Source organism: Symphalangus syndactylus, chromosome 19 (assembly GCF_028878055.3).
Source record: "Symphalangus syndactylus isolate Jambi chromosome 19, NHGRI_mSymSyn1-v2.1_pri, whole genome shotgun sequence".
NCBI lineage: Eukaryota > Metazoa > Chordata > Mammalia > Primates > Hylobatidae > Symphalangus > Symphalangus syndactylus.
Window position 1 is genome coordinate 24,127,515 of NC_072434.2, and position 26,070 is coordinate 24,153,584.

The 26,070-nt window shown below is 34.2% G+C and overlaps 2 long non-coding RNA genes across 3 annotated transcripts in view; one reads left to right on the forward strand and one right to left on the reverse strand.

The window, feature by feature from the left end:
- LOC134731967 (uncharacterized) overlaps window positions 1-26,070 on the forward strand; it is a 52,775-nt gene that overhangs the window by 442 nt on the left and 26,263 nt on the right. The window lies entirely within an intron of this gene.
- LOC134731971 (uncharacterized) lies at window positions 21,489-24,797 on the reverse strand. Its single transcript, XR_010114729.1, has 2 exons — window positions 24,702-24,797; window positions 21,489-22,941 (listed from the first exon to the last, which is right to left on the reverse strand). It is a non-coding gene; the product is annotated as an uncharacterized lncRNA (long non-coding RNA).

Below are 26,070 nucleotides of genomic sequence, written 5' to 3' on the forward strand. Positions count from 1 at the left end.
AGGCTGTGCGCCGGAACATCGCTCTAGTGTGCTGCTTTGTTCATAAGAAAAAATGAAGGCACACGCATATGTACTTAGTTCACTTCTTTTTGCTTTTTATGTCTAATCAGATTTGCTCTGTCCGCAAGAAAAATAAAAGACAAACTTTGCTGACTCCACTGACAAGGGCACCATAGACTTTCCAGACATCTGACAGTTATTATAATTAGCTATGAAAGACTGCAAAGACACTTGGGGGCAAATAGCTCTTAAATTCTGAACAATGGCTTCAAGCCAGGGCTTTCTTTATATGTTTTTTTAACCACCACTTTTAATTTTATAATAAGGATAGAGACTGAACTGGTTTCAGTGTTGTAGTCCACACAATGTGAAATAAAGTCCCAGCAGAAGTGAAGGCGACTGAAAGTGGCCAGTGTAAAGACAGAAGGAAAAGACAGCTTTCTGTCTTAGGATCTAGCCTTCCATGTATAAAGATTTTTTTTTTTTTTTTTTTTTTTTGAAATTCCTAATAGGGTGGAGTGAGGATGTGGGGGTGGGGAGGAAGCATGCGGAAGCTTCTTTATAGAAGAATGCTTGAAGAATAAAATAATTTGGCATTTCTTCTTGCTAGCAAGCAAAAGATATGATTAGCATCTAAGTTCCTTACATTCATAGTAAGGTTTTTTGATGGAGTTTCAAACAGAAGCGACATACAATGCAGTTTTTAAATTTATAAAATAATTGGAAACAAATGGATAAAATGTTCCTGTATTACTGCTTTCTTTTTATATTCAGCTAGAGTAATCTAGCAATACATTATGCCTTTACTTTTAGAATTATCCACATCCTTAAAAAGTTATAAGCTAAGTCTTATAAGAAATGAAAAGGCAAATGACACCAGTGTGATTATGACTGATGAAAATTTTGAATGACAAAGCCTCCAACAAAAAGAGTTTGTGAAAAACATTGTCCTCCTCATTTTTAAAAGAGAATATTAACTCCATCAATTATTGAAAGGAATTATTCAAAGGCTCCAGACATAACTAATTATGGCTTAAAGAGAGCTGCCAGAGCAGAGCCTGTGTTCTAATTATAAAAGTCCAAGATGTTAGGATTCATTTTCTTAAGGAGGACTTGAAAATAAATACAAATTTTCACATAATCTTATAAAAATACACCATTTTTTTTCTTTGTCTGCTCTCATGTTATCTACACCTCCCCCACCGCCGCCCACTGTGTGCTGAGACACCTGAAGGCTAGACATAATGATCAACAGAGCTCCAGCCTGTCTGGACTCCAGCCAGATTTTTTTCCCCTTCTACAATCAAGGAGCTTGCACGCAATGCATGCCGAGCCTATTCCACTGCTATGTGCAGATCCGGGATGGAAGTCTTACACATACTGCGGAAAGATTAAAGACAACAATATCCCCTTTCTCTTACCCTAGACAGCCTCAATTTTTAACCCTTTCATTACCTTTGCAACCAAGACGTCTTACCCATTCAAAGGCAGGTCTCAAGGGACTTTGCAACTCCCGCACCGTATCATACAGATGCACATGCCTCATTTGGTGTAGAAATCTCATCTCAACAGATCTTATCAGAATATTTTAGGAACTAATAGTGTGCTAACTAAACATAACGTAATTTGTTTGTGTGGAGAATGCATTTTTGAATGAACTTACGCTGCATGAAATCTGGAACAAGTCAAAGGTCTGTCGAAAGATTCTTGCAAACCTTGCAGAAGGTTATATACCATTTCTGATGATGCTGTTCTTTAAGCATCTCTCTTTCTCTCTCTCTCTCTCTCTCACACACACACACATACATACACACATGCTCGCTCTCCTTTCTCTTTCTCTCTGTCTCAAGATGCACACACTCAACCAGGAAATTATATCATTATATCACAGAGAAATCCAGGTTAGCTGGTGATGTCATCATATATAAAATTTTGCCTTTGTGGGCAACATTTTCAATCACCTAATCGCTAATGTATGTTGGGTGTGTGCCCATAGGAAGTTCACGTGCTCGTGGGGTTAACCGACACCCACAGGAAAGGACTATTTTATTTGCAGCTATCTTTCTTTTGAAGATGTGTTTATGGGGCAGGATGGGTATGTTTATCAAGATATATGTAGTCAGAGTTTCCTGGTTCTAGGAAGCCTTATTAATATGCTGTTTGAACACTTGAAAAGCGGCTGAATTTCAGTGATATAAATAAGATGTAGAAATGGTGAGCATTTTGAAATCAAGTTGGATAAAAATGCTACAATACTGCAATTTATTATGACTTGGTGTTTTTTATTCGCCACTTAACATTTTGTAACAATTAAATCCTTTTTACTTTTAACTTATTTCTTTAGGAGAGAATAATTTTATACCAATGATTTAGAAGTAATGCTCTCTCGTGTGCTTTTATAAGGGTGTATCTGTGGATTAGATAATAGTTGAATTAACTTTTGTGTGAGCTAGTTCAGTGTTTGTATTTATTTTCAAGTCTGTTTTATGGGTCTTACACTGGATAGTTACTCACCAAACATGTGATCAGATTTTTATTAATGCACATATTTAAGTACATTATTTTATTTCACGTTAATAAAGTTTAATACTTTTACCAAAACATATTGCCAGATTTGAGATGTAGATATAGAAAAACTCTGTATACATTCTACCCCTTAACTACCAAGTTTTGATATGTAATTTAAATTAATCTTCATTAGAATAGAATAACTGCTATACTTACCAGTTTTTACATACCACGTATCTGATACATAATTTTTATAATTTTGGAATTTGCTCTTAATACTTCTTCATTCTTGCATACTAAAAAGCAATTAATCTGAAAGGATTTTCAAAGCATATATGTATAAACAGCACTACATATATGTCAACAAATTAATAAGATTCATTTTGTCAATGTATTGTGTGATTGTTTTAAAACAAATGAAAAAATGTTTTGCTCTTTTTCTGTTTTCATGTTATTATTGTTAAGAAAAGTATGTAGCTAAAGAATTGACACATTTTGTACTTAGAGAAAACAAGCTACACAAGTTAGATGACAGTCTATAGGGTAAGACTCCACTATGAACTAATAAATAACTTCTTTAAGAAATTCTTGGCCTAACTCTATAATTTTGACATAAACAGTTCTTCCAACATACAGTGGAAGATTGATGATTAATTATATAATTTCCTTATCAAAGATTAAAATGGGCAAATAGTTGTGTTTAAATTTTACCTACTTTCAAAAAACAATACATGACATTGCCCACTGGGTACAGGTTACTGAAAAGACATCTTTCAAAGACAAGAAGATAATGGACTTGATTGAAATAGTTGAACTACGTAACGCCAATTCAAGAACAAATGGTTTTTCAGAGCATAACGGAGAAAGAACAATTTACTATAGTACAGTTTATTCTTCTTACACAATGGCAATGATTTATTTGAAATGGCAGAACAAACATAGTAGATATACAAAAACAACCAATGGGCATTTTATGTCAAAGATATGTCAAGAGGCTTTTGTTTCATATATTAGAATATTTTAATCCAATTATTTATCTGAAGACTTAGCTTAAATCTACATCCTTGTTTAGCATGTGTTGGTATTATGGTCATGTATGTCTCTTACATGTATATAGCATATTTAGTGTGTATATATATGTGTATATATATATATATATATAGTATTTGAATATAGTCTTCTGACCCCAAATAATTGTTGTCACTTTATAATAAGAGTTCTTGAAGACTACTAATGTATTTCAATACAATAAAATTCAGATTGGGACATCAACTATATGTCTATATGTCTATACCACCAGAAGGGCATTATCAGATATTGGATGAATTAATGTACTGATGTTATAATTACCACAAATACCTCATGTCAAAAAATAATATCAAAAGATATGACTCTAATTTGACAAACAGTATAAAATAGGATTTTTAAAACCATCTCTGTTTCTTACTACCATGAAAGTGATTTGCAAAAGAAGACTCAACACTTAAAATTTCTCTTCATGAAAAGGGAATTTTTTTTTTTAACTTAGCCTTTAGGCATAGGGCCTGAAATTATTGTGAGTAGATACCTGAGCACTGTGCAGAGAATGCACAGGAACCTCAAGTTGCGATGAGAAAACAAGGGAAACTGGTTTGGCTGCTTTATGTTTCAAATTTTATTTTTGCAATCCTACATGACGACAATACTCAAAATTAATTTGAGTGAAAACTATCAAAGTTATTTTCACAATTTTCAAAAGCTCCACTGTCTTGTTGACACTCTATGAAGGAAAAGTGTTCTAAAAATGATTGAATGTTCTACTGAGTGAAACTCAGTCAAGCTCAGTGAGGCGCTGGGGTCAAATGGGCTCATGAATCACAGATAGGAAATGAACTGTGTATTGCATATTTGAAAGTTTAAAAAGAAACATTTGGGATATTTTACCGTAAACAGATTTTGGTTTGATTTCTGGCACATCTTTTTAAACATCAAGCCTGCAGTTCAGCTGAAATAACTTTTTATATGTATAGCTAAGACCAGATGGCCACGTGCTCCTTTCTTATTTAGATGAGACTTTTCCTTTCAATAACATCTTTCTTCCTGACCTGCTTAAAAATTCCAGCGAATGAAATCAGCACAGGATTTTCAATTCTAATTGACCATGTGCAGAGGAAGGGCCAGTAGAGAAATCAGTAGAGGCATTGTGAGGCTCACTGCCTCAGTTTTGTCTTTGTGTTTTACCCTTACGAGCCAATCTAGACTAATCAAAAGCATTTAATTTTTATTAGTATTAATATAGCTGCAAGATTCGTCTTCAACGAAAATTATTTGAGTTGGCTTTTTCTATCATTTTATCACAAGTAATTTTTTTAAGTTATTCGCTTACACAGTTTCAACTGTCTAGTAAGCACCTTATTGGTTAAAAAATAAAATATTGGTTGAATTAAGATGAAAGAATGATTATACTAAATTAATTTTTCTTGTTATTTAAAAAAACATTATTTTTGGAAGATACATATGCTTCTCAAATTTACCATGAAAATATTCAATATATAATATTCTTGGTTCATTATCTATATAGTCATGTTATAAAGAAAATATTTTTATGTAAATTTTATTTGAACTTGGACCAGTAAAAAAAAATCAAGAATAGAAGGTGATCTCCATATTCAGTATAGCTCAGTGAATTACGTATGTATTAAAAGTGGGCATCTAAGTTCCCAGATTTTTTTTCTTTTTGAAAAATTCTTGACTCAAATAATTATCTTTGCAATTTATTTATTACTGCAAAGAGTCAAAGATTTTTTTAAAAGACATTTATTATTCAAATGGTGAAAATATTAGATGAAAACAAGTTATCCAGACATATTGACATTTGTTTTCCTAATAAAGACAGAAAAAACCATAAACCAAAGGTGTATACTTTAAAAATATATAATAGAGATAAGAAAAACTCCAAATTAATTATCAGGGTTTTTGAAGTGGTCTCAGAGCAACACTCTACCTGATCTAGTGTTCTTTTCTCATTTTTCATCAGGTACCTTAGATCTCAAGCAAATTCTATTAGTTGTCCAAAAATATGTGCTGCCTAATCATCAAAAGCCATGTTTTTACAATTGTTTGAAAAGTGCAAGTCTTATGAATGATAAGATCAATTATAATTTTTTTAAATCAAAATTTCAGAGAAAACTGAACTGTTTTTGTTCATGGGATTCACAAATATAAAGGCATGTTCTAAGCCACCAAAATATGAAGTAAATTCTTTATGAACATGGAAAATTTAAATATCTGAGATCGTCTTTTATATATATGTGTGTGTATATATATATTCATTCTATATCGAGAGAATATAATATATATATATATATGTTCCGTGAATCAATTTGTGCTTCCAAAATATAAGAATTTTCTAATATTTGATGATTTTCCCATCAATTTAGGAATTATAAAAACCCATTAGAAAAATTAAGGGCAGTGATTTAGCCAATTCTTGTTTTCCTACCTCAAATAAATACAAGATTTTTAGAAACTTAAGAAATCAAACAAAATATACACAAACAAAACAAACATAAAAGTATTACATTATACATATTTCTAGCTTTGCTTTACTTTTAAAACTATACATTTTAGTAGTGCTGAATCTAACTTTGTTTGTCGGAGGTAATGGATAATAGAATCTTGGGGAAAAAACAGTAAAATTACATTGGTGTTATAATTTCAGATGGTTGAAGCTAAGATGTTCTGGACAGATAGGTTTAAATAAGGAATAGAACTCTGAGCTACTCCCATTTTTCTCCTTTTCCGTGTTACTCTGGAAAAATTGGTCTTGATTCTGCAAGATTGTAGATAATCAAAAATATTACATAAAATAAGAAACACTTTCTACTTATCTTTGAAATAAGTTTTGGTACTTTTATTTGTGTGGGGTCATGGTTGAGATTTACTGGTCTGTTTGTTTCCATGTATCCTGATTCTGTAGGCGAACAGAGCATAAAAAAATAGGGCCAGTTAGGGAAGCTTTGCAATCGTGCAAAATGTCTGCCCCTTGCTATATCCTCTCTCCTGTTCTCTAAGACTGTGACAATCAGTTAGGAACAGCAATCCTTGAGAAACCCAGGCCTCTTTTAACTCTCCAGGGACACTACTTCTATCTGTTTTCATGCTCCTTCTAAAGGATCCTCCTTCAGACTATAGCACACTTCTGAACTTCCACCCAGTTTGCTGCATTCCCAGTCATTTCTGCTTAGTTAGGACTTTGCCTCACCCTCAGTAGTGCTGTTTATGTTTCACACGCAGAGCTGTCTTCTTAAAGTTTTGTTTTAAAATGTTATATTTTTAACTCTAAGGGAAACAGGGTTAACAGGGTAGACATGACATCAAAAGGATAAATGTAGGGACAGACGCAGATGTCTTTGGCATTCTGAAAATCTGCAGTGTAGTAGACAGAATAATACAATTACACTGAATCTGATTGGGCAGCTCTCACTTCTGGTTCATGAAGTGTGCCCACTTCAGAGTGGAAGGCTTCTCTCAACTAATGCACTTGAAGTAGATGCTCGACTCATTCTTGTGGTTTATACTTGATTCGGTATATTTCCTGTAGGGAAATTACCGTTTTAACTTAAAGGAACTAACTTCTCCTTCAGCAAATGTTGGACTAGAAAAATAAAAGACAAGTATGAAAAGAGGAGACTATGTCAATATCAGGGTGTAAACTGTATCAAATAATTTGAAATTAGGAGAGTGTGTCAAAAATTGGTTATAGACATTTTTATTATACCTATGAATGATCAAGAAACTCATGAAAATACAACCACTGTGTGATGGGAAAACAGAAGTAAAAATTCCTCACAAGGCTTTAAGTATTAATTTAATTTTATTGCTTTAAAAACATTTATAAAAGAGACATAATTTACTGATTTGTATAATTGTTTGACTGGCTTGTTACTATTAGTTATCTATTCAAAATATATTGGGAGAAAATGAAACACTCAGTCACTACTCTGGTTTTTATGAGCCACTTTACAAAGTGCCTCTTGCCCTGAAAAGGGTTAACGATTTAAGCTGACAACAGTGACTATGAAGAAATTCATTATTTGGTTAGTCTGAGGACAGAAAGGGGTTAATTTTTCAAATCTTTGTGAAGGGGGCAGTGGGGGGAAACTGAAAGATAAAAACCAAACCAAAGACTAAGCTGCTAGTGATTTGGTTGTATTTATGGATTATACTACATGTTGAAAAGAGGAAAATCAGAGCTGTAAGATGACGCTGCAGGGGTCGTCTGGACTTTTCACTGAGTCCAAAGTCTATTTAGTCAATGCTTATTAAGGACTGGTTTTGACCTTTGCCCTTCTCACTCCTCCCTGTTCCAGGTGCAACATTTTTGCAAGTGCTTGACCATTATTAGACACTATGTGCAAACTTTAATTGTGAACGGAGTGTGTTGAACATAGCAAATAATCCAGTAGCTATGATGCTCACATTTTTATTAAAAAGTTTAAAAACTCAGTAAACTTAGATTCGTTTCCTTTTATAATTAATAAACAGTGCATATTGCTCTTCTTCAAGATATAACTAAGGCTATTCAAGTGCAACTGACATTTAAACCAGATTAGTACATTTGTTGTTAGAATGAATTCTTGTAAGAATATATCTAAAATAGTGATTTCTATTTAAGCTACTTTACTTTGAGGGGGACATAGAAAACTTTATATAATTATTTCCTCTATGTTTTCACACATACACTTTTAGTAATAAATAAAGCTCTTCTATTCCAGGCTTATATTTGTTTAAAGGATTAATTTTACTTTTAAAAATTATAAACTAAGAGATGAATACACAAGCTACTTTAGTGTTTTTAGTAAACAATTTTTACTACATTTTATAAAATATATTTATGTATTTACATGGTGTTTGATAAATATAAATGAACATCCATTTATACATACTAATTAATAGATATTTTTAACAAACCAACCATATATCTGCCTCTAAAATCTAATGTTATTATGTATAACATGCATAAACATATGAAATGACTATATTAACTATATAAACATAAAAGGGGGAAATAAAGTTTTGCAAGTATTGGATTACATTAAAAACATTCAGAATTTTATTTTACTTTTCTGCTGAATGCTTTGTTTAGCAAAGAATTATCCAAATTACATAAATTCATGTATTTTAAATACATAGTTTTGAATTGTGAAGACAATAAAATATCTAACTTGAGGAAAAGGTTGGTTTTAAAATTTCACTGGAGAAATAATATATAAGCATTTCTTTTAGCTAGAATTTTAAAATGTAGAAAAAACCTTATTTTATATTTTGAAATATTTTAAACTACACAGAAAAGTAAAAGCAATATAATATACATATCCATATTTCCACCACCAAGATTTATAATTTATAATATTTTGCTATACTTACCCCCAAATTATTAAAAAAAGAACTATTTATATACAATTGAAGACTCCCATCCTCATTTCATATCCTGATTTCCCTCTGGCTATGGAAGTAATCACTATCTCATAGTTTGCAACTTATCTTTCATGTCTCTATTTTTACATTTTAATCACCTACATATCAGAAACAATAAAAAGAATGAGGTATCAAATATAAAATTCCTAACTAGTTTTTAAATTTGTCTTTAAGTTATTGAACTTTTTCAAATAAATATATTCATTGGATACTGTACTTATTAATATATTTTCAGTTTAAAACCATAACGTTGATTAAAGATTTAAATTAAAAGATCTTTCCACCTGCTTCAACTAAATTTCATGGTTGCAGAAATTGAGAAAATATGCCTCATGCCTTTCTTTTATTCAAATTCTTTGGAATTAAGTCTTACATTTTAGCTATTTTTATGTTACATAAGGAATTGGTAATATGGTTAAAATGTTATTATTTAACATTAGTTCTGTGTCTCCCATTTTATTGTTTTCATAAAGAAGAATGTACTACAGTTAGCTCCATGCATTAATTTTCATATGCCACACTCTCAAAGGATATTGTAAGGTGCTTATTATAAAATATTCTAACAATCCATAAGAATTATCTTTTGTTTGCCAAGAAAATAGCACCAATATCATAGTTAAAGAAAGAGCATTGACAGTAGGGTTGCTTTTTGGAACTAGATTTTCCTTTAAAAAGGGGCAAACGCAATTCTGAACAAGTGTACTGAAACCAAGATCCTTATTTGAATACAGTATTACTGCAGATTTACATGAACCATGTGGTAATGCATTGCCATACAAATCTCTAATGCTCTGTCTCTGCCACGGCATCAGAGTAGAAATCTGCATCAGCACCTTTCCTATCATGTATGATCCTAAACATAATCTATAGACAAAAAACTTCAGAGATATGTAAAGGTGAGTTTAAATGATTTGTCCCCTATTAATACTTCCCTCACTAATTAAATTATCTAGGTAGCAATATATCAAGAGATACTTATAGTCAATTTAAAACTTTAGTCAACATCTTAATGCCTAAAACATGTAAGCAACTGTACTACTTTTGTTAGATATTTGAGATTGCTATCCACCTAAACTATCTTCAACTCACATTTATTAACTACGAGTTATTTCAAAATTGGACAATTAGTATCCATTAGTAAATATTTACTCCAGACAATGTTTGGGCTAACATAGTCTAAAGATGAAGACAGGTGAATATGAAAGACTCCATCTTTTCTCAGGTTCAGAGAGAGTATATTATAGCCCTCAATAAATGTGACTTCTGACTTTTTACACTAGATCTACATAAAAAATGCTGATACAATGATTGCAGCCATACCATTTATCAAAAGAACATATTATTACTATACAATAATATATTTAAAATTCTTTATTCTGTGAGTTTTGTATGCCAAGTCATTTATTCAAAGACATCACATTTTTGCTATAAAATAAATTGAAGAATATGAAAAGCTGTTTTTTAAAGGCTCTCTTCTTATAATTTGGCCAAAAGAACTTGAAATATGTTTACTAAATATTTATTATTTTTTTCTTTTCCTTGGACATTTGTATCTTTACTAGACTTAAAAAGCTACCAATATTCTTTCCTCCAGATAATTACACAGTGTCTATTATTTCGATCTTTTTTGTTTTCTTCTCCACAATTCTGTCAATTAATTAACTGTCTTTCAGAATACCTATGTCTGTTTCTCATGGTAAAATAGCAAATAAGAAAAGAACTGGGTAAGGAGTCAGAAGACATGTTATTCAACTGCTGGATGGCTCTCTTTGGACCTCATTTTCCTTATCAGTAATTTAGAGACGTAGGGCTGGTGGATCTCCCAGGTCTTAGGATGTATCTCTACATGATTATCTAAAAATGAGACCATTAGCCAATTAATAAATTCTGAGCTCTCAAAATAATCTCTATATTGTACATGTGCCAAGTGATCCATCCTATTTAAAATGTGGTCTCACTTATTCAAGGTTATTCTCTTTTAGTATTTAATTTTCATATTTTAAACTCATTTGTATATGAACTTTGGTTCCTATCTGTGTCTTCTGAAAAGCATTCTTCACCAGAATCCGCTGATTTTCTCTATGAAGTATCACATGTAAAATCACATAGCTTAAAAGGATCTTATTCAATTCTGATAATGCATTTTACAGATAAGCCAAGTAAAGTCAGGAAACAGCATGGGCACTTATTTGTAAAGATTCTTTTGGGGTAGAAATTATTCTCTGCAAATTCTGTAATAATATGGAACCATTGGGTAGCTCAAAAAAAGAAAAGATTCACTGCAGGATAGATTTTAACTATTATTACTGAACCACATGATATGACTGTGGGGGTTTTCCAACTGCTGATTTAGACATTAATACTAAGAGTTACAAAATGGATGTCCTCAGAGTATTATCAAATTTATTATGTTTTAAGTTAGCACTACCATTATTTTTTATTATAGGAAAGTTGATCATTGAGTGACTGTTGCCAACACTTTTACCTTGAATTTTATCATTGCAAACTTAACTCAGATTTCTTATTTCTGAATAAATGACAATAAGTTATAAATTCTCTTGCTAATTCAGACTATGCTTTAGGTTTAAACTGGTTTATAACTACGATGTACATATAATGAACTTTCATTAATAGTAAGCATAAGGGATGGAACTTATAGATTCAAATGTCAGAAGTAGCGATAATAATATAAATCTAAATATGAAGAGTGTAGCATGAGTAATGGTAGTCCATGGAGAAAAAAATCACAAGTGAGTTAAAGAAGAAATGTAACATGAATTAAAAATATACTTGAAATGTAAATAGTTATAATTATATTGACAATTTTTTTTCACTGAAGTCTATACAAAAGATTTAATTTACGAAATTCTAATCAATAACTATTTAGATCATGCCATAAAGCAGGCAATTGGAAACAAATTTTTAAATCTATTTGTTTACCAAAACTATCTCCAGGTCTAGAATATTCTATAAATACAGAATAGATTCAAATTAAATTGCTTTTTAGGTATTCATCGCATATGAAATTCAGTTATTCTTAATCTATCCATAATATGAAATTTCAGAAATGTCTGTGATTTTCTTCATCCTTCTTTTTAAAAAAATATCAATTTATTCAACTGATATTTGGTCATATAAGCCCAATCTTTAGACAGAGGAAAATGAAGGAAAAAAAGTTAGAGATGCAATAGCAGACCATATTAAATAAATATCAAAAGTAGTTTCTTAATTGAAAATGTGGAATTAATTATTTAATAAAAATAATGTAGAATTTTAGTAATATTTACTTCTATTAGATTTGGATGTGATTTGTCATTGCATTAGGCATTGATGTGTCTATACCATGTGCACCTATTAATACACAGTACATTATTAATGATCATATTTGGACTTGGTAGGTGAAACTTTGTTTCTATAACTGCTGTCAATGTTAGGCTGAGTTTACGGATCTGAATTTCCATTCATTTCCATCCATTTTTGAAATGGGATGTTAAAAACAGAAAGAACTGGCCTAGGAGTGCCTAATATCAGTACCTAATTATTACCAGAAAATAATCCATAACATTTTTATGGCCAAAATGTGGGTTTCTTTTCTTTTAATTTAGGATGGTTTGTTTATTAGAGTCAAATCTTAGAGTTCAAGAGTTTAATTATCTAGTATGTGAAATAATGTAACATCATTTACTAACAAAAGAGCCTTAGAGATTGCAGAAAGACAAAGAAACTGAGGCCTGAGAAGAGAAGCAAGTAATCTACGTTCATATAGTATCTAGAGTGATAAAAAGTATAGTTCTTTCAATTACTTGGACTTCCCCTTAAAAATGACTGCGTCAAGGGAAACAAAGGGCACAATGAACCCATTTGGTTAAAAACATTAGCTCTGATAAAAGCCTGCTAAGGATAAAGCTGAGCAATTCATTTTAATAAGAAACATCAGACTTCCTACAGAAGGACATAACCCCTTTGTTGTTCAGTTTCCTCGTCTGTGAACAGTCATAACAGCCCATGCTGTATATATCTCATAATACGAGAAACATTTATTAAGTGCTTACTACAAGTAAATCATAAAACTATGTATATTGCACCTAATTTTCATAAAATTTCTATCAGGCAACTCTCCCATTATTATGCTATTTTGGAGATGAGGAAACTTAGAAACAGGATGGCCAGGTCGTAAGCTCAAGATGCTGTAATGCCTGTGGGATAGGGCTAGGATTTGAACTCAGAGGCTAGAGAGACTTTTTACTCCTGCATCTAACTGCTTTGCTTCATGGCTTCCCACCACTTTTGTCTTAAAACATGAGATAATAGGTGGGGGGAGGGGGAAACATCAAAGTAAGAAAGAATTTTTCAAATGCAAGATCATATTAATCCTGATTATCATCAGTAATCAATACTTAGATGCACAGGTCAAAACTCTGTAATAAGTTCCATTACAAGGAAGATTGAGATAGAACATGTATAAGCACAATGGAGAAGTCTATTCGTTTTACTTATTTATTTAAAATTACTGTATACTAAACTCTCTTAAAATTCAGCATAATAAGATTTGACCTGTGTGGATAATACACTTTATATTTTTATAAATATCAGTTTGTTCTCAGTCATGTTTCCCTATGGCTCATCTGTTCGGTATTTTTATCTCCTTTACTTGTTCAACATGTTATATTCTGCTATTCCATCTAAATAGAACTAATGTTTCAAAAAAATATACCAATAGTGGTTGCAAATTTAAAAAATAATCTCACAGCGTTTTAGTAAATGTACTGAGCTTGCCTACACGACCATTCACAGTAGCACAGAAGTCCAGCCTGCAGTGGCTTCCATCCAAATCAATGTAGCCACCAATAATCCTTACAGAAGGATAAAACTGAGTCCAAGGACAGTGTTATCAAATTGTTACAATGTGGTCACTTTATAATCAATCTCAAATGTTAGCTCAGGGGAAGTCATTGGGCATCAACATAATTCATGTTCTCATGGTTTAAAAAATGGAAAACTGTAGATGGTCTCAATCTTGGATCAAGGTTAATGGAGTCTGTCAAGGATTAAAAATATGTACTTAGAAATCCGAAAATCTCACACCTCTCAATTTTTTTTGGCATTTTCTAAAATTTCCATAAACAACTAAATTTCGGTTTAGTTAGAGACTTGGTTGGACTCACAATTCCTTCTCTTCTCTCCTGTGACTCTTTAAGCATTAATCAACTGAAAGTTACAAGATGTGAAAGTGTGACTCAAGTCAACTTCTCTCTTAGAGAAGTGGTGTTAAGTCATTACCCGAAAATTTTCTTGTTGGTTCCCAGCTTTCTAAAAAAATAGTTCTTGATTTTATGTCAGGTAGTGAAACTCACTATAGAAACTCATTTATTCCATAAACAACAGAAGAACAGTTTTTGTTATTTGCTAGACCTGAAGTAATTTCTAATATACATAAAAAATATATGCATGTTTTATATATATATATATATATATATATATGAAACTAAATTGGCCAGGCACGGTGGCTCATGCCTATAATCCCAGCAGTTTGGGAGGCTGAGATGGGTGGATCACTTGAGGTCAGGAGTTTGAGACCAGAATGGCCAACATGGCAAAACTCCATCCCTACTAAAAATATAAAACTTAGCTGGGCATGGTGATGTGCACCTGTGGTGCTAGCTACTGAGGAGGCTAAGGCAGGAATACCTCAGAATACCTTCGTTTTGAAGGTATCCACTATTTTAAAACATGTCTCTAGTGTGTTTATATGCAATTTCAGCCTACTGTAGTAGAACTTTTATTGAAGGTCAAATGCAACATAATAGTAGGGAACAGGAAGCAATTGTGGCAAAGTTCTCTACGGTATTGCCCTAACTTCTAAGAAATTCTACAATAAATTTGAAATTGTCTGCTGAAGTCATGTTGAATATCCTGAAGAAGTTCCATTATTTATCCCTGAAAAATGAATCAGAGTTCCAAATGTTATGGAGTAGTCACTGCAAAAGTCATTAAAGAAACCAGAAGCTATTATTAGAAAGCGATTTGTTTATGCTTTCTGTTTGTTTGTGTTTGGTTTTGAGACAGGGTCTTGCTCTCTCACCCAGGCTGGAGTACACTGGCAAGATCATAGCTCGCTGCAGGCCTGGCCTCAAGCAGTCCTCCACCATGGCCTTCCAAAGTGCTGGAATTGTAGGCGTGAGCCACTACACCCAGCCAGAATATCTTATATTTGAGTACCCATTTATAATTTTTCATCAGTTTTTTTCTTCAGCTTCCATGCTCATAAGTGATGTTTGAGTCATGAATTCAAACATTCATATATTCATTTTTTTAACTATGTAAGTAAAGAGTAAAGCTAATTTACTACTTTGTCCTTGAGGAGTAGAAGACAAAAGAGGAGATGCTGACCAAATTCCCTAGTTAATTTTCAGGGTAGGAGGACAGAGACTGGATCACTGTGCTACTTTAATTCAATATCTATTAATTAAGGCTTTGTTTATTCTAAACACTGCACTACACAGGAGGATATAAAAAATATGAGAAAAATGTATTATCTGCCCTTGATGTATTCATAAGCAAATTGATTCAGAATGACATTTTAAAATGTGCACCATAATTAATTTTTCTTTTATATTCAAAATATATCTTCTGTATGTTTGCAGAACATTTTATTGTAAAAATCATAAATTTGTGGATAGCAATAAATTTCAGGGAATTACATTTTTTAAATTGTCCTTATTCAATACTTTGCTAATATAATTGATATTCATAATGATGACCAGAGGAGTAAATATCCTAAAGATTTAGAATTATAAAAATAAACACTAAATTGGCCAGGCACGGTGGCTCATGCCTATAATCCCAGCACTTTGGAAGGCTGAGGCAGGTGGATCACTTGAGGTCAGGAGTTTGAGACCAGAGCGGCCAACATGGTGAAACCTCATCTCTACTAAAAATATAAAAATTAGCCAGGCATGGCGGTGTGCACCTGTAGTGCCAGCTGCCGAGGAGGCTGAGGCAGGAGAATTGCTTGAACCTAGGATGCGGAAGTTACAATGAGTCGAGATCACACCACTGCACTCCAGCCTGGGCAACAGAGTAAGACTCCATCTCAAAAAAATAAATAAGTAAAATAAAAAATAAAAATACTAAACTATGTTTAGTGTAATATTAGAATAAAATCTAGAGTTTTTAAAATGAGACTCCAAGAATTAATCAAATGTATCAGTTTCAGAAAAAAATCTGCATTTCCATATCAATATTTCTTATGTAATTCTTTTTTTTTTTTTTTGAGACGGAGTCTTGCTCTGTCGCCCAGGCTGGAGTGCAGTGGCACAATCTCGGCTCACTGCAAGCTCCGCCTCCCGGGTTCACGCCATTCTCCTGCCTCAGCCTCTCCGAGTAGCTGGGACTACAGGCGCCCGCCACCACGCCCGGCTAATTTTTTGTGTTTTTAGTAGAGACGGGGTTTCACAGTGGTCTCGATCTCCTGACCTCGTGACCCGCCCGCCTCGGCCTCCCAAAGTGCTGGGATTACAAGCGTGAGCTACCGCGCCCAGCCTTCTTACGTAATTCTTAGGGAATTTTATTAAATCACATAATTACTTCTTGCTTTGATAGTATATAAAAAATGTTGTTATTAGTTTACTAAAGTCATATTTTCCCCAATTCTTAAAGGATGCACATGTCATGAAAGAAAAGAAAATCACCAAGCAGGGACATTTTCTATGTGATCAAAGAAGTAGCAGCTGCTGTAGGATATTTGTTCCAATAAATGTACAGGCCTTTGGAAGAGTTTAGATATGCTACAAATAACAACTGGAATCTTTTTTTTTTTTTTTTTTTTTTTTTGAGATGGAGTCTGGCTCTGTCGCCCAGGCTGGAGTGCAATGGCGTGATCTCGGCTCACTGCAAGCTCCGCCTCCTGGGTTCACGCCATTCTTCTGCCTCAGCCTCTCCGAGTAGCTGGGACTACAGGCGCCCGCCACCACGCCTGGCTAATTTTTTTTGTATTTTTAGTAGAGACGGGGTTTCACCGTGGTCTCGATCTCCTGACCTCGTGATCCACCCGCCTCGGCCCCCCAAAGTGCTGGGATTACAAGCGTGAGCCACCGCGCCCGGCCCAACAACTGGAATCTTAACATTCATTCATGTCATTCTCAATGTTTCAGGATCTATCTTCATCAAATCAATGATATCATTGAGAGTTTAGATGAGCATAGCATAAGCACAATTAGCATAACCACTGAACACATGATCTGATCCAATACACTATGACCTACGATTTCCTCAAGAATCTTCAAGATTAGGACAGTGCTCCTTTTGATGCCCTATGCCACATAGCTTTTTCAGCAAACCTTAGACCTAAAAAACTAGTGGTTTCAGAATCATTTCAGAGCAGCAGAAGTGGTAGGATGCCATGATGCTCTTGGAGCTAGACAGATGAAGACAGAATACTCTCATCAAACTGTAAATTCTGGAATGGCTTGGACTCTCATAGCAGCAGTAGTTTATGCAACCACTGATTTTAGAAAATTAGTCATCTGACACCCTCCAATTGACAAGTGAGTTCTCACCACCTGTCATGTTAAAACTTGGGACTACATTTCTGAGATCCTTGTTCTTACCATTGAAGCTTGATACTAATTCCATCCCATTCATCAATGTCACCATCATTATCTTTTTACTTCTCTATATGCCAAACAAATGTGAAAGAGCTTAGTTTGATTTTTTACCAATCCACAGTTAACCTGGAGAATACAGGCGTGCCTCAGAGATTTTGTGGTTTCAGTTTCAGACCACTGCATGAAGCAAATATTGCAATAAAGTGAGTCACATGAATTTTCTAGTTTCCTGGTGCATATGAAAGTGTGTTCACCCTATATGATAGTGAGTTAAGCGTGCAATGGCGTTATGTAAAAAAATTGCATACCTTAATTTAAAATATTGTTAAAAATGCTAAAGATCATTTAAGCCTTCAGAGAGTTGTAATCTTTTTGCTGGTTTTGGGTATTGCTTCAATGTTGATGGCTGTTAACTGGTGAGGTGGGTGGTTGCTGAAGTTTGGGATGGCTGTGGCAATTTCTGAAAATAAGACACCAGTGAAACTCACCACACTGATTTACTTTTCTTTTCATTAAAGAGTTATCTGTACCATGCAATGCTGTTTGGTAGCATTTTACCCATAGTAGAACATCTTTCGAAATTGAAGTACGTCCTCTCAAAATCTGCAGCTGCTTTGCCAACTAAATTGATGTAATATTCTAAATCCTTTGTTGTAATTTCAACGATATTTACAGCATCTTCACCAGGAGTAGATTCCACCTTAATAAACCGCTTTCTTTGCTTGTTCATTAGAAGCAATTCCTCATTCGTTAAAGTTTTATCATGAGATTGCAGCAATTCAATCACATCTTCAAGCTCCGCTTCTAATTCTTGTTGTCCTGCCATTTGCAGTACATCTGCAGTTACTTCCTCCACTGAAGTCTTGGATCTCCTCAAAGTAATCCATGAGGGTGGTAATCAACTTCCTCTAAACTCCTGTTAATATTAATAATTTGACCTCCTCCTATGAATCACAAATGTTCTTTATGGCATTTACTATGATGAGTCATTTTCAGAAGGTTTCCAATTTACTGAGATCCCTCAGAGGAATTACTATCTATGGCGGTGATAGCCTTACAAAATGTATTTCTTAAATAATAAGATTATACCTTGATCCATGGGTGGCAGAATAGATGTTGTGTTGGTAGGCATGAAAACAACATTAATCTTCTTGCATTAGAGCTTTATCACAGCTCTTGGGTGACCAAGTACATTCTCAATGAGCAGTAATATTTTAAAAGAAAATTATATTTCTGAGCAGTAGGTCTCAATAGCGGGCTTAAAATACAGCATGCCAACCATACTGTAAATAGATATGCTGCCACCCAGGCTTTGTCATTCCATTTATAGAGAACAAGTGGAGTAGGTTTAGCATAATTCTTAAGGGCCCTAGAAATTTTGGAATGATAAACGAGCATTGGCTTCAAATTAAAGTCACCAGCTTCATTAGCTTCCAACAAAGAGTCAGCTTGTTTTTTGAAGCTTTGAAGCCAGGCATTGACTTCTCCTCTTTCACTATGAAAGTCATAGATGGCATCTTCTTTCAATAGAAGACTGTATTATGTACATTGAAATTATATATTTTTAGTGTAGCCACCTTTATTAATTATCTTAGCTAAATCTTCTGGATGACTTGCTGCAGCTTCTACATCAGCACTTGCTGTGTAACTTTGCACTTTTATGTTACAGAAACAGTTTCTGTCCTTAAACCTCATGAACCAACTTCTTCTAGCATCCAACTTTTTTCTGCAGCCTCTTCGCCTCTCTCAGACTTCATAGAATTGAAGAGTTAGGGTCTTGCTCTGGATTAGGCTTTGACTTATGGGAATGTTGTGGCTGGTTTCATCTCCTATCCAGACCACTCAGACTTTCTCCAAATCAGCAATAAGGCTGTTTTGCTTTCTTATCATTGGTGTGTTCAGTGAAGTAGCACTTTTAATTTCCTGGAGAACTTTTCCTTTGCATTCACAACTTGGCTAACTAGCACAAGAGGCCTAGCTCTCGGTCTGTCACAGCTTGCCACATGCATTCCTCACCCAGTTTAATCATTTCTAGCTTTAAATTTAAAATGAGAGGTGTGGTTCTATCTTTCACCTAAACACTTACAGGCCATTGTAGGGTTGGCCTGATTTCAATATTGCTGTGTCTTAAGGAAGAAGGAGGCCCAAGAAGAGGGAGAGAGACAGGGGAAAGGCTGGTCTGTCGAGCAGTCAGAACACACACAACATTTATCAATTAAATTCTCCATTTTATATAGGTGCAGTTCATGCACCCACAAAAATTACAACAGTAAATATCGAAAATCACTGATCATAGATTGCCATAACAAATAAAATAATAATGAAAAGTTCTGAATTATTGAGAGAGTTACCAAATGTGACAAAGAGGCACAAAAAGAGCACATACTATGGAAAAATGGCACAGACAGACTTGCTCAATGCAGGGTTGCTACAAACATTTTATTTGCAAAAAGCACAATTTCTGCAAAGTGCAATAAAGTGAAGTGTAATAAAGTATGGTATGTCTGTATTTTGGCCAGATGACAGAATTATACTTCCTAGAAACTGGCCACATAAACGTCAGGGGGTTTTATTCTTTCTATGGGGTGAACCTGGAAGATGTAACAAATGAAACTGCTCAAAAGATTTTAAGCTAAGATGGTTTTTAAAATAACAGATGGAATTAATTTAGAAAGCCAATGAAATTGCAAGGAGATAGCAAAGGAACACATTGTGAGGACTAAACAGAAGCCATGCATGGGGTTCTCTGACCTAGGAATCTGGATGAAGCTGGGGAGGCATTCAGAAGCAATAGCCACATTTTTATTTTGGTCATAGAGACTCAGGTGTGCAATGCTAGCTCCAAAGAGATTTCAAGTGCCATGAAAGGCAGCCCCTGACAGTCTATGCTCTCTTCTTATTTTTGTGGAAATGGCATTGCAGTAGGATTCCAAGCAGCTATGATAACAACTGCCATGGTGCTCCCCCCAGGGTATGTCATTCTTTCCCGTTAACACAGCTGATTGTCCCTAATGACTTTTCGGTATCAATATGGTTCTTTATCAGCCACCTGTAAAGTGTTGACTTTGACATATATATAGTCTCAGATTATGTTTTTTAGAGTGTAATTGTAGCTCATTGTCCCTAATACAGCCAGCTTCAAGAGTTTGACTGAATTGCTATAGCGTTTATATAGTTCAATGTTAGATGCTAGAGTGGTATGGGGGTTTCAATTACTGAGAGAGTAAATGAAAAGGTAGCCTATTTTTCTGCTCTTGATTTTGATGATTTTTCTCATTGGAGAGAAATAGTACCTCTGAATTAATGGGAACACTATAGGAAGGAATAAAGAAATCATAATTCAGAGCAGTGTTACCCTCTGCTGAGACTCCCTGTGTGCTTTAATGTAATGAGAATTTAAAAGTATTTATTAAGGGTAAATATGTCAACTTTGTAAAATAACAAAATCTGTGGTAAAATAGTTTTAAAAAGAAAGTTGTTGAAGTTGTTTTCTTTTTTGGTCAAGTTTATATTCCTTCATTGAGCAAAATCCAGGTGTTTGCCATCAAAAGTCTTAATCCGTATTCTTTTGACTTATTTTCCTAATTTAGGTACAGATTATCATTTTACCTAGGAGAAATGAAGTGTCAGCACAATTAATTGAAACAATCGATTTGTTGTTTAAGAAGAAAAATTAGAATATGATAATTAGGCCCTACTGCACACATATTTCTGAATCACAATTAAAAAAGAAAATAAAGTACCGAAACAGTAGTATAAAATATAGGTAAATATGTGTGGATAATACTTCATTCCACGCAGAAAGCAAGGTTATATTTGTTTCAAGCCATGCATTAGATAGTTGGAGTTCTTGAGGAAGTCAATAAATAGCACCCTTCTTCCCCACTCGAGTTCTGAAATAAGAAGCAAAATAGATGGAGGCAGAATATCACCTTTATTATTGCTACAGCTGATCATTTTGAAGAATGTGACTCACACCTTCAAGTATGTGGGCTGAAAATTTATAGCATAGAGAGGTCATCTGAGAGGATTACATTCTTTAGGCAATACAAAGAGAGGAAGAGAACATGAGAGTTAGACAGTGAGAGGATGAGGGAGAAAGAAAAAGAAGATATGGAGATATGCAGGCTCATGTGCCCAGTTTTTCCTTCCCAACTTCCCATTTAAATGCGTGTCTGGAGTAGAATAAAAAGGAGAGCTTAAAGTGTTACATTAATGGAACTCATTACACATGAAAAGACAAGAGTAGGGAAAGAAACTTTTCCCCATAAAGATATGCATAAAAGAAATAAAACGCAATTGAATATGAAGTACAAAAGTACAGTATAGTAAAGTTAAAAAAAATCCTAGCTTTATTTCTTTATTTAAATTAATATTCATAAAGATAGCTCACAAAAACCTACACATATATGGTAATAAGTAGATAATTCTCCACAGGAAAGAGTTACCAAAGCTTGAAGTGATTGCCAGAAATCTCCGCTTAAAACAATGGGTAGAGAATAATTGGGGATTTACACAAGAGGCATATGCCCTTTATTCCCCAGGACTTAGGAATAGGGCTCCAAACTGTAGAGGTCAGAGCAAGTTGATTCTCCACCCAAACCAGCTACAAGAAAATTGCCCCTCAACGTCATGTCTACACTCCACCAAGTACTTCAACTCTGGTTTCAACATTAAATTAACCCTACTTTTTTAAGTAAAGGATTTCATTCAACATTTCTGCAAAGTCTCCTTCTTAAACTGCCTATCATAAATACTCAAAAATAATAGGACCTGGCAAATATCTAAAAAAGTATGTTACCATATGAATAATTTTGCTGCCTGAGATTCACACATGATGCAAATCTTCTAACAACAATTAAAAGTTATTTATGTCCTAATCATGAGATGAGAACATCGCCAGCCACATCATTTCACCATGCAGTATTAATTTTTTCAGACAGTAGAAACAATTTTGCTAAAGATGTTGATGAGGCATGGAATTCTCTCATGCTTTTCCTCCATTATCATCTGTTCTTGGTTCTTCCATTGACATCAACCCTTTGCCTTCCAGGGTAGCTAGCAGTAGGAGGGCTGTGGCATGTAGCAGAAATAGCCTTCAAAGTTGTCACCTTTCAGACCAGACATTCTAGAGATACTGTACTGACTACTGGGAAAGCCAGTCCTGCATGTTGGAATAATTTCAGTGCAAAAGTGAAGCTGACATATCCAACAGATTTCAAGTGTCCCAGTTCTAAAACAATTTTATGAAGGAGTCTATGACAGGATTTACCAAGGAGTTGTAGAGCAAAATATATGTGAATAGGCTGGTCAGTATTCAGATAGTCATCTTCAAACCATACAACTTTCCTGCATTAGTCAATGTTATCTAGAGAAAAAAAATAAGATAATGTATATATAAATGTATACATCCACATATGTATAGACAGAGGGAGGGAGAGAGATATTAATTTTAAGGAATTGGTATATGTGATTGTGGAAGCTGGCAAACCCAAAATCTGTAGAGCAGGCCATCAGGCCGGGGACCCAGAGGAGCTGCAGTTTGAGTGCGAAGGCAATGTGCTGGCAGAATTCTCGGAAAATCTCATGGGTTTATGGAGGCATTTATACAACATTCCATTCACAAAATGGATCTCAAGATATATGTGTACGATTTTATTCTGGGAATGCCATCTAGCTCCTTTGCAAACACCTGATTCATTTATAGAACCACATTCCTTGAACACGTCTATGTATGAGGTAATTGACAGTCGCCTGAAGATTGCAAACAAAACTATGACAGGATCAAATCTGCATTTGGAAAGATAACTCAGGCATCAGTTCGGATGAGGTGACATTGTAATTGCCAAAAATGAAATATGGATTTAAGCATGAAATGTAACTAATATTTTTCCTCAAGTGTTTATTCTCTAAACAAAAGACTTAAAAACAGGCAGCCATTAATTTTTCTCCTCATGTTTTTCTTCATTTACACATTTGGAGCACATGTTTAAGTTGGTGTAGTTTCAGGCCAGATATAATTTTATTATTTCAAAGTATAAAAAGCAAATGCAACCCACACAGGAAAAACTCTCAGTTGTTAATTCACATATGGACTTCCCAAGAGTGTGTGCCTGGTCACTTGGGGCTGATGTTGCATGGGCCTCCGCCAGCACCCCACGTAATTGCTCTGCCTTGCTCAAAATCATTCAAAAAAGAAACTATATAAAGGAAACAATGCTTTCGGATGAGGAAAATGCCTAATACTGACATTCGAACTGAAGTTTACATTTTTTTGCTCTGCCTCAGGTTCACACATGATGCAAGCCTTCTAACAGTTAAAAGTTATTTGTGTCCTTCTTTGGCCATATATTTGCTAGTAATGCAATGTATCAAGGTAGTTATAGTGAAGTCATGAATTGCATGTAGGAGATAACATGTTGACTCTCACTAAAAATACAAAGATGGAAGAGCAGTTTTATCTTAAGTTTCCCTGGCCCAGAAAACATGAAAACCATCTCAATGTGCATATGTAGGCAGGTATTTTATCATGAAAGCAAATACCTGATAATGTTAACACATTTAAATAGTAACTTAGTGTGTGCCACATACTCTGATAACACTGAATGTAAAGAATAATTGAAAACTTATGTAATTTTTTTTCTTCAAGAGCTCAAAGCTACATATGCCTACATTGCTGCAATTGTATGTATTACTTATTGAATTTTCTAATGTAACTTAAACATTGATTTTGGGGGTTTTTAAGTTATAAAAGTAGGAAAAACGAAAGAAATTTTTATTTTTTAAGTACATGTTTTCAAGTGTATGTACAAGTCTACTTATATTTAGGCCATACTGTGCATTACAGTAAGCACACTCTTGCACAAAGAAATTGAGTGTGTAAACAATCATAGCCCAAGGTTTCCCATTATTATGTGAACTGATTGTTTTGTTTTCCATATACTTCCCAAATTTGCTTATGCTATTTCCTCCTATTGTAATGATTTTTTCTTGCTCTTTTCTGAATATGCAAATATAGTTCAACTCAAATGCCACCTTCTCTAATACTTACTCATCTACCACTGTGGTACTTAATCTCTTCTTTAAATGTCAATAACATTTCACCTCTATTCTTTTAAGGGTACTTACAACACTGTATCTTGTGTTACTGTATTTTCATCCTTAGAAGACCAATCCTTGGAGGCAGGATCTCAATCGTTCAGCAGAGTGCCCTTGATCTAATAGATACAAGTAAATATTTGTTAAAATATTGAGTTAATGTGTAAGGATTTAGAAAAATCCCTGAAGAAATCCAAAAGCCAGCTCTAGAACGTGAACATCTCTAGAAATGTGAAGGGTACTAAGTTGCCTCTTCCTAAATTGTAATATTCAAATAGTCCTATTTTTAAAATAAACTGAAAACAAAAACCTTAGGAATTGAGGGGAATCAGATAGGAGTGGGATTCTAATTATATGAATTACAAATCTATGCCCAATACATGACCAATGTTGAAGACAATGATTACTTTTACAGATTTTAATGGAAGTATGTCCTAAATATGCATCATTAAAAAGCACAAATAATAAGCTTATCGAGAATAAATCTTGAGGAACAAAGGAATTGAATATAACAGAAGTACCATTATAAGACTAGGAGAGGAAGTGATTATGAAATACAACAAATAGATGTAATCCTAAAATATCTTATGGCTGATGCATCTCTGTGACTGATTGCTGTCTCATTCATTGTTTCATTCCACAAGTATTTATTGAGTACCTGTTATAAGTCTGGCACCCTTCTAGTTGCTGAGAAGACAATGATAAACACAAATTCACTGCACACAGTAAACACATACATAATCAATCATGGGGCTATAACTACTAAAAAGATAAATAAAAGAATTATGAAAGTGCAATGATGTGGTTTGTCTGTGACCCCACCGAAATCTCATCTTGAATTGTAGCTCCCATAATTCCCACGTGCTGTGGGAGGGACCCGGTAGGAGATAATTGAATCATGGGGGCAGCTTTCTCCACACTGTTCTTGTGGCAGTAAGTCTCAGGAGATCTGGTGGTTTTATAAGAGGTTTCCCCTTTTGCTTGGCTTTCATTCTCTCTTGCCTGCCACCACGTTAAGATATGGCTTTTTACTTCTGCCATGATTGTGAGGCCTCGCAGACATGTGGAACTGTGAGTCCATTAAAACTTTTTTGTCTTTATAAATCACCCAGTTTTGGGTATGTCTTAATTAGCAGGATGAGAACAGACTATTATATGTGGTATGACATTTTATATAAGGCTATCAGGAAAGGCCTCTATGATATGATACTATTTGAGCTGAGCCTTGAAGGAAAGAATGGTGGGAGCCACATGAATATCCAAAGAAGAGCTCTCCAGACCAGACTAGGGGAATAGCACGTGCAAACGCCCTGAGGCAGGAATGTTATTAGGATGTTTGAGCAAAAGAGTAAAGAGGGAGGTCGTTAGAGTGAACAAGGAGACAGTGGCAGGGGACGCA